Source organism: Notechis scutatus, chromosome 1 (assembly GCF_049901735.1).
Source record: "Notechis scutatus isolate UNSWTSFEM ecotype Mainland chromosome 1, rNotScu1.2, whole genome shotgun sequence".
Taxonomy (NCBI): Eukaryota; Metazoa; Chordata; class Lepidosauria; order Squamata; family Elapidae; genus Notechis; species Notechis scutatus.
This window is the reverse complement of record NC_142009.1, coordinates 31236791-31246876: the sequence shown is the minus strand read 5'-3', so window position 1 is coordinate 31246876 and position 10086 is coordinate 31236791.

The window sequence follows — 10086 nt, the reverse complement described above, 5'->3', positions numbered from 1 at the left end:
CTCCCCCTAACCGCGTCAGACATTGCCAACGAAACCAATAAAGACAAACGTCTGGCGCGGGTATTACAATGGGCAGAGAAGGGCTGGCCGGAAAAGGACGTCGACGAGACATTCAGGACTTTTAAAAACAAACAATTGGAACTTTCCACGCAGAAGGGTTGTATATTATGGGGGGACAGGGTGGTAATCCCAGAAAAATTACAAAAAAGGTTCTTGGACTTGTTACATGAGGGGCACCCAGGAATCGTCAGGTCAAAAGCCTTGGCCAGAAGCTACGCTTGGTGGCCAGGGATGGACAAGCAAATTGAAGCCTGGGTGGCTAGCTGCAAGCAATGCCAGGAATCCAGACCATGCCCACCCGCCGCCCCAATCCGGGAGTGGGAAACCCCCAGGGGACCATGGTCCAGGATACACATAGATTTCGCCGGACCCACAAAAGGACCCACATTCCTCATAACGGTAGACGCTACTCCAATTGGCTGGAGGTAAGCGACATGAAAACTACCACCACCGAGGCCGTCATCCGAGAACTCAACAGACTATTCTCAACCCACGGCCTCCAAGACGTGATCGTGTCAGATAATGGACCACAGTTCACCGCCCTGGAATTCGAGAAATTCCTAGCGGAACGGGGAATACGGCATGCCCTGACAGCGCCGGCTCATCCGGCGGCGAATGGTAGGGCGGAACGAATGGTCCAATTCACGAAAAAAACAATTCAAAAAATCGAAACTAGAAACATGCAGGAAAAAATAAATAAACTTCTTTTCATCCAGCACATAACCCCAAACACAACGACCAACAAAAGCCCCGCAGAACTCCTAATGGGAAGGAAACTAAGGTCCCCCCTGGATAGGCTGCACCCCACATACAACCCCGAAAAACCCACCAATTCATCAAGCCGGTACCGAACATTTACACCAGGAGACGCAGTATACGCAAAAAACCTTAGAGGGGACCCCCTCTGGATACCGGCAACGATAACCCAGGCAACAGGTCCCCACTCGTACCAGGTACAAACAACCGACGGACTAGAATGGAAGCGACATATCAATCAAATAAGATCGAGAACAACCACGGGAAACACAACCGACACGCAAATGAACACAGACATACACCCAGAAGGGAAACCCCCCAGCACAAACCAAGAGGGGAGGGAAGGCCCCGGAAACCAACCCCAGCAAAAAAGAAACCAGGAATACTTACCTACCGAGATAGAAACAGACAGCCAACTCGAAGCCTCACCAGGGAGAAGCAGCCAGGCCAGCTCAACCAGCCCAGAAAGACCGGGCGGGAGCGGCAACATCAGCAGCTCAACCAGCCCGGATAGACCGGGAGGGAGCTGCGACAAAAGGCCCGGCTCACCCTTCCAGGTGGTCCCATCGACGAGGCAGAGAACAACACAGAACCCGACCGAACTGGCCGAAGGCCAATCATCAACTAACCTGCGCAGGTCAAGTAGGCAAGTACGGAGCCCCGCCTACTTACGGGACTACGTTACGTAGGACCATACCAAGAGGGGAGGGGTGTTCTGTACGATCCATTAACATACTCGCAAGCGCCGCGCTGTGATTGGTCAGAACGCACAGCAACCTGATTGGCTGAGCGAGCCGCACTGATTGGCCCGCCGTGAATCCCCCGCGATTGGTGGAAACTAATTGCGGGAGATTCAAAGCGGTGCCATTGGCCGCGGCCGCCGCAGCCAGAGAATAAAAGCCGCCGCTTTTCTTCTGTAAGCCGAGCCGATCTCGGAACTTAATAAAGAGTTGAACTAAGTCACTGGCTCCCGAGTCTCCTTTCCCGACGGACACGACATATTAGACATTCTTCAGGTACTAATTAAAAAGCTGTGTTTTTTTTATCACATATTATGGTAGAATTTCTTACATTTTCATGACTACATAGTGTTTTTTTTAAGGGGGGAATGTCTTTTAAAAAGTAATATAAACATGTTGAAATGATCTTTACTTTCTCTTCCATTTTATTCATTTTGTATAAATCTTAATGGAATGAAAGTGTGCAAATTTGTCAATGTCTTGAGTGACAGATGCCAAAGATTGAGGAGTCATTCAAGCTACTTTGATTTTAGAACCTGGTTGCAAAATATTTTAAAAATCCATTTTGAAAAATATGCATTTAACAGAAAGTATAATCTTCAATATATTTTCATTAACAAATTCATTATCTCTGTGAAATTTTACTTACATATTTTCTAGTGGTGCTTTTTTTTTGTTCATTTGTTCCACCTGATGGGGAAATTTGCCAGCAGCTCCTCTTCATTTGTGGCTAGTGAAATTTATTTGTCTGATAAAATTTAACACATCTCCAAATACCAAAAAAAAACAACAACAAAAAAAACCACCCCACTCCTCCTCTAAGATCTTGAAAGTGATTTGCAGAATATCTTCAGCTTATTTGGGAAAAGACTGCTGTGCAAAGTGTACTTTTGGCATTTATCTTCTAAGTGCATATGTATATTATCAGTATATGTTTTCATTTAAATATCTGTGTTTCCATACATATATAATACATACATATATAATAATGTTAAATCTTATGAATCCAAAAGGTTGCTTCCTTTAACATGGGTAATAAAAAGGCCAGCATTTTTACATCATTATTTCTCCTCTCATTCTTATGCTTACCAAAAAAGAATCCAGAATGAGGAAATCTTAGGAGTGGAGAAATGTCTAAGTAAATTGGAACGTAACTTGCCCCATAACCATTTTGTTGCTTCAGTAACAATCGTTAGATTGGCAAATTTTAGCAAGAACTTTACAACAGTATTGGGTTCTATGCTATTTTGTTGCAACTGCCATTGTGTCACAACTTCCCAAGAATACTGTAAGTTGAGGACATAAGCTTTCTCCTGAAAACAATGAACGACAATTGTATCTGTGGCTCTCTTGGCATCTTCTTTGGGTTTTGCCCACCTATCCAGATCCTTCATGGTCTGCCTGTCTGTCTGTGCTTCTTTCAGGGAGTCTATGATAACTCACTTCTGCCACCTGGCCATCCTGCACCTTGCCCTGGTTACTCACTGCAGGGACAAGGCATCGTGCGCCTGGCCCTTCCACACTGGTTTCCATAGCAATCCTGGCATAAAGGAAGCGAAAGTTCCCACCAGTCTGCACTCTTTCTCTGAAGGCTTCTTCCAACTTGGCCACTGCTAACAAGTCTGTCTACTTGTCTTGTTGGCAAGCAGAGAAGGTATTATCCATAATTATGTTAATCTCTTCTGTGCTTCTGTCCATCTCCAGGTTTTGAGCAAAAAGAAAGAAAATTGGACTTCCAAACTCCTGAAGAGCACCTGCCAGAACCAGGCTCTGAATTGCATCCCCATCATGACCCTGTCAGTGTTCCAGCAAACTTCCATTCCACCCAATAACTCCAAGACACACATCTCTCAAAAGTTCCTTTTATTCGGATAGTAACTGGCACATCTGTGGAATCCCAAATCTGAAAGTTCCAGGCTTCCTTACAATAAGTAAAAACTACAAATCCATCCCCTGCACCCATCACCACATCACATGGACCAATATACCATCTGTCCCGAAGTAAGACTTCCCTTCACTACGCGCAACATGACCTGACCTTGAATCAGAAAAAGAATGTTATTATGTCTAACTAGTTATACTCCAATGAATTCCCCCCTCCCACTTTCCCAGGCTCAATTGTGGCAGCGTGGGAACATCAGATCTCAATATGGCTTCCAAAGCTGACAGACCCATTCCGGTAATCTATATAACTAAAAGACATAACATATCAAAAATTATGTGGTTTCTCATGCTGTGGGCAGTCCCACACATGGAATCAAATGGACCATCGTAGACAACTTATCAGCCACAACCAGGATTACAGTGGTTCCATTAGACCTAGGCATGTCTATAATAAAATCCAACAAGATGGCCTTCCCACCTCCCATTGTTTTTATGGTGTAGGCAAGGTTTGCAAAAATCTGGGAGGGGCAACAGTGCTGTTTTTCACCTGTCAGCATCCCACACATGAGTCCATGTACCCTCCCACATTATAACACACCTTCCTATTTTCCCCAACCCTATGAGGTGGTAGGCTGAGACAGAGTGAGACAGAGCCTAAAGTTACCCAGCTGATTCTCATGATTAAGATAGGATTTGAACTTACAGTATGCCACTTTCTAGCCTGCAGTCCATCACTAGAGCAATGGAAGTGAGTGATCAGTAAGAGAAACCTACTGATGATTGCTTTAGTCACATATGGAGAATGAATGAATGAGGATCAAATACCAAAGCAAGTACCTCATCGAAAAGTGACTAGGCAGAGAGGAAGGGGAAAACAAACATAATTCTGGTTAGAGGGAATTAATGAAAGTCTTAAAAAGAGACATCAAGGGAAAACGAGTGTAAGAAAGAAAAGGGAATTCATGATGTGTGTTGTGTAATAACAAGAAACAGTCACATGTGTTGTGTGGCCATGGTATCGCCAAAGATGGTTTGTAGCAAGTGTTTCCTGTTATTCATTTCTTATTCTTCATTTTGTGCTTTGGCGACATTGATAATTCTGAAAATTGTGTTAAGTTTTTTGGTATGTATCTGCCTCCCCTCCACCCCTGCGGTTTCCTGTATATATTCCCTTGTTTTTTAGCTCAGCTGATTCGTACGGCAGAGTGGATTGCTGCTTCTCAGTTAACTAAAAAACAGCTCAGCTCACCAGCACTGACACAGAGGGTGGTGTTTGAGCGCTGCACGTGCGCTCTCATAGGACCAGTGGGAAAAAATTTGGAATCCCACCACTGCTCTAAATGTGTCTCCACACATTCTATTTTCCTAAAGAAACCTTGGATGCCTTGTGCACTTGATAGAGAATATCCTTCTGCCTTTGAGGCTTAGCAAATCACAAAAGGGGAGTGAAATTCAGATTGACAGATTAACAGAGTTGGAAGGGACCTTGAAGATCATCTAGTCCAACCCCCCAAGCAGAAGACCCTAAACCATTTCTGACAGATGGCAGTCCAGTCTCTTCTTGAAAGCTTCCAGTGATGAAGCTCCTGTTAGGAATATAAGTCACCTAACAGGTATTTGGGTTAGAAATATATAAACCAGGATAAACATTTTAATACTGTCTCTTTAAGGGAATGCAAGAGCATGCAATTGGGTGTGGTTTTTCAAACAGCCATAAGATGGAGCCAGAAACCTGGCTTGTTTTCAGTCTGAGTCTCAGAAGAGAGTGTGAGTGTATCTCTGTTTCCTTCTGTTGGAAAGTATTGCTGTTGCTCCATTTCTTCTAATTGACTGATATTACTGGATTTAATGTAAGTCTGATACTGAACTATTTTTGATACTGGAATTTGATGTTTGGATTATCCCTGGATGAAAATTGACTGATTTTACCTGTGAATGACTTTTGGATTGCTTATTTTGGACTTTGTTTAAACCTTTCTGGAAGTAAAAACCTACATTTACTGTAGAGTGTATCTGTGTACTGTGTGTGTATTATTCAAACACTTCTCTCAAATACGTCTCCCTGTACGCGCTCATTCTCCTAATGGGGAATTACCTCAACAGCTCCCACCACTTCTGAAGGCAAGCTGTTCCATTGGTTGATTGCTCTCGTTGTCAGAAAATTTCTCCTTATTTCCAGGTTGATTTTTCTCCTTGTTCAGTTTCCATTCATTATTCCTTGTCTGGCCTTTGGGTGCCTTGGAAAATAAGTTGACCCCCCCCCTCCTCTCTATAGCAGCCCCTCCTCAAATATTGGTACACTGCTCTCATGTCTCCCCTGGTCCTTCTCGTCACTAGACTAGCCATGCCCAGTTCCTGCAATCGTTCTTCATATGTTTTAGTCTCCAGTCCCCTAATCATCCTGGTTGCTCTTCTCTGCACTCTTTCTAGAGTTTCAGCATCTTTTTTTATAGTGTGGTGACCAAAACTGGATGCAGTACTCTCGGTATGGTCTTACTAAGGCTTTATAGAGTGGCATTAGTACCTCTTGATTGTATCCCTCTGTTAATGCTACTTAGGATTGCATTGCCTTTTTTGGCTGCTGCTGCACACTGCTGGCTCATAATTAGTTACTGCTATTGACCAGGTTTCACCCAGTCTATATGTGTACTTTTGGTTTTTCTTGCCTAAGTGTAGGACTTTACTTTTCTCTACATTGACTACATTCACTATCAACCCCTAGTGTTACCTGCTCATTATCGTCTCCTAGGCTGATATTTATTACAATTCTCTTTGTGTCTAATTTACTGAAAAAGAATTCTGTTTCTCTCTATCTTCATATCAGTGACTGGGAGAACTGTGTGGAAAATTATTTGTCTTCTTTTTGAGAGAGAGAGAGATTTCCTCTTCTTTTGACTGGTCGGGGGAGTTGCTGTGTGCAGTGACCAGTCTGCCTTAGTCTGTACGGGGAATGTTTTTGCAATGCTTCAAGAGAGCAGTCCCTGGCAATCCCAACAGAAGGAACCAGGTGTCCAGGCATCAAACTGCTTTTCCACCACAAAACTAACCACAACCTTCAGTTGCAAATTGCTGATTCTTAGTGGCATACCACAGGTATCCATGAAGAAGAAATAGTCACATATTGGAGACAACAAATGTTGGGGTTAGCAATAGCAATAGCACTTAGACTTATATACTGCTTCACAGTGCTTTACAGCCCTCTTTAAGCAGTTTACAGAGTCAGCGTGGAGTGAGCAGTGAGTACGCCTGCAGTACTGCACCACCATGGTTACAAAGGATTTCCAAACAAGTGAAGCTTCCATGGCACAACAGGCTTTGGGTTTTGGCTCCAATAACCTGAAATGACACTGGAGATGAAATGATTTATTTTTCCTCTTAAAATGAACCTATTTGCAATCACTCTCAGCCTGGAACTTTCAGTCTTCATCTTCCAAATGTTAATTAATACCATAAACATATACCTCTTAAACCTGGATTTTCTAAACCTATCAGTCCACCAAAACAATTTTATAGGAGATGGTTCCAATTGTATGAAAATTAAACTTCCCCTTAGATCCTTGATTAAGATTAAAACACTTGTCATATTTGGGGCTCAAATGTATATGTCAGGGAAACTAACATTCAAATATTATTTTGGAGGAAAGTGTTTGCATGCATTTGATATTTTAGCAAGGATCTCACAAAAAGTGCATAGTATGTATTATATAAAAATATCCATAGAATGAAAGAATATGAAACTTGGGATTGGCACATCAATGGGAGTAATAAGTTAAGGTCTACAGTAGAACCTAATTTACTTTCTTTCACCTCCTGATTCTGAGGCATGGAATAGTTTTCCAAATTTTCTGGTGTTGTGGAACTCTTTGGAGAATGTCTTAAGGTAAACCAGGAAGATTTTTTTTGAGAAGAGAAAAGCTGGTTTACTCTCATATTCCACAGTGTGGAGAGGAATCAAAGCAGGACTTCTGTTCATAGTTCAGTCTCAATCTCTGGATGTATCTTCCCCAGATAGGCTTTGTTGGACAATGGTTATGCTTCTGGAGATTGGATAGAGAGGTCAATTGAAACAGGCAGCAACTGTATATTTGGGGACTAATGAAAAAGAGTGTTCCTATTAGATATAGTTTTTCTGCTCAACCCAATTTGAAAGTGTGGTCATCATTATACTAGAAAAGAAATGCTTGGACCTGAGCCTTTAAGCATCTGAAGCTACTCTTAAAAATTAAATGATGTCACAAACGGAATGCTTCTCTTGTTTGACTTTCAGCTAATTCATTTAAGTTGCTTGTAGCCCTCAGTTCACAATTGCCAAGAGAAGATTCTATTGCAGCCAGCTCACCATTTATTTTTTGAAACATCTGAAGACTTCTTGTTTGAGAGCCTGAAATACTGCCTTTTCCCTGCCAGTATAGAATACTACCTTGTCTCCAAACTGCCTTGGCCTGCAGTTAAAGGAAGACTGTCTGCTTTGCAAAGATTTCCATCGGTTCTTGCATTTAAAAACAAAATAAATAAATCATTCTTGCTATTTTCAGCATTCAAAATGAAAAGTTGTGGCTAATATGTATTTATAAGTTCAACCCTGGAGGCAACAGAGTAGAACTAGTTCCAAGAAGGGCAACCAGGATGAACAACTAAGTTGGAAGGACCTGGGCATGTTTAGCTTTGAGAAGGTGTGGTAAGGTGGGAGGTCATTTCAAGGAATTGAATGGGTGACACACAAAAGAAAATCAAGCCACCTTCAGTCTTACTTTGGAGTGGAGGACATTGAGTAATAAATTTCAGTTAAAAAAGGCAAATGTTGGTTGTAGATTAGGAAAAATTTCCTAACAAAAAGAGAAGTTCAACTGAATGGCAATATGGGAACAATTTCATAATTTAAAAATATTCATTTTTAAAGAAGTAAGACATAATAAAATTGTTTGGTATTTCTTTAGAAACAAAATTAGGAATGGAGGAAAAAGAAATATATTTATATGAAAAATAATAGTTGTTGTTTTCCACCAGAAGATGGCATCAAATATTTCTTTAGTTAGACACTGTGAAGACTTGCTGTGTTGTTTAAGTTCCTGAAATCATCTGGAGGGCCAATGAGGCAATTTGAACGGCGTCATCACACCATCCAATTTATCAAGTTTTGTGGCTGTTTCTCAAAGCATCCAGCATATTGGAAGGATGCCAGCTCATTCAGGCCTGGTGACTATTATGTAAAACAGTGCAAAAGGAAACATGCCCCAGATATTTCTGTCCCTATAAACAATCTTTGACTGCACCATGTCCACACACCCCTTGTCATAAGTACTCGTTTGTTATTTTACACTTATTTCTCTATTCTCCTTTTAAGGTTTTCAATTCCATCCAACTAGAACTATCCTTTTCTTCCTCTTCTTCTCTGCCCATTCATTCTTCAATAAGATACTTGCTTTGGGATTTATCTCATTCACTCATTCCCCCTATTTGACCAAACCAACCATCAGTGTGTGTGTGTGTGTGTGTAGATTAGCCTATATAGTCCATATCAAAATAAAGGTTCAAACACATATTACCAATAAAATTCCAAACAAACAGTTTAAAATGAGAGTAGAGTAAAAAAACAACCATTGTAGGATAAAATAAAATAACCAACCAACCATCAGTAGATATCTCTTATTGATCACTCACTTCCATATTCATATTCATCAGCACCCATTCATTCTTGATTCTCTTTCTTGTTTTACCATACACACTTCTCAAGTGAATGAAGGAAAATATATGTGTCCCGGGATAATGGTACAGACTCCAGTCTGGGTCAGTCAGCAGGACCAGAGGTTTAGTCTTCTGAGCTTGCTTGGACCCACCCTCAGAAAACTTCTCTCACATACATTCTGGTGAGAGACGAGTTTCCTGAGGATGGGTTTCCTTGCGAGTCCAAAAGCTCCCCGAGATTAAATTTCTCAAGCATTTCAGTTTCTCTGAATTCAAGATATGGCTGTATTTCTCAGGATATCCCCAATTCTCTCTTCGATAAGCACAATCTTGTGCAAAGGAAAAGATGCAGAGTGTCCAGAGAGAATCAAAACATGCCTAAAACCTAAAAAGTTGCTAAAACTTCAAGAAGAATGCATGAAACACTTTAGTACTTTGCAGTGAGTAAGGGTATCAGCCGGGATACTAATAATAAAACCTAAGAATAGAAACAAATAGTTAATTAATTAAGAAAAAATATTTTTGGCACAAACATTTGAAGTGTTAGCAGACATTCACATTTTTTTTGATTAATTGCATTACATATTAAAATCCATTATCACAAAAAAAAATTGAAGAAAAAACAAACAGCCTTCAATATCTTTCATTAAAAGTTCATATTCTTTGTGAACCGTTATCTGTACATCTTCCTAATGATGTATATTTGTTCATTTGTTTTATCTGTGAAGGATCTGCTAGGAGGTCATCTTCATTTGTAGTTAGGAGATTTGTTTGATTGTTAAATATATACATATACATACCCATACACGTATCCATACAGATCATTTAATTGTTGATTACAATGCACATATTTTACTTTATATTTACACATTTAACTTCTGCTTTCTGCAGATAAGGAATTATTGTTATCTAATATGGGGCCAAAAATTCTTTGCTCTAACCTAGAGGGTGAAACAGCTAG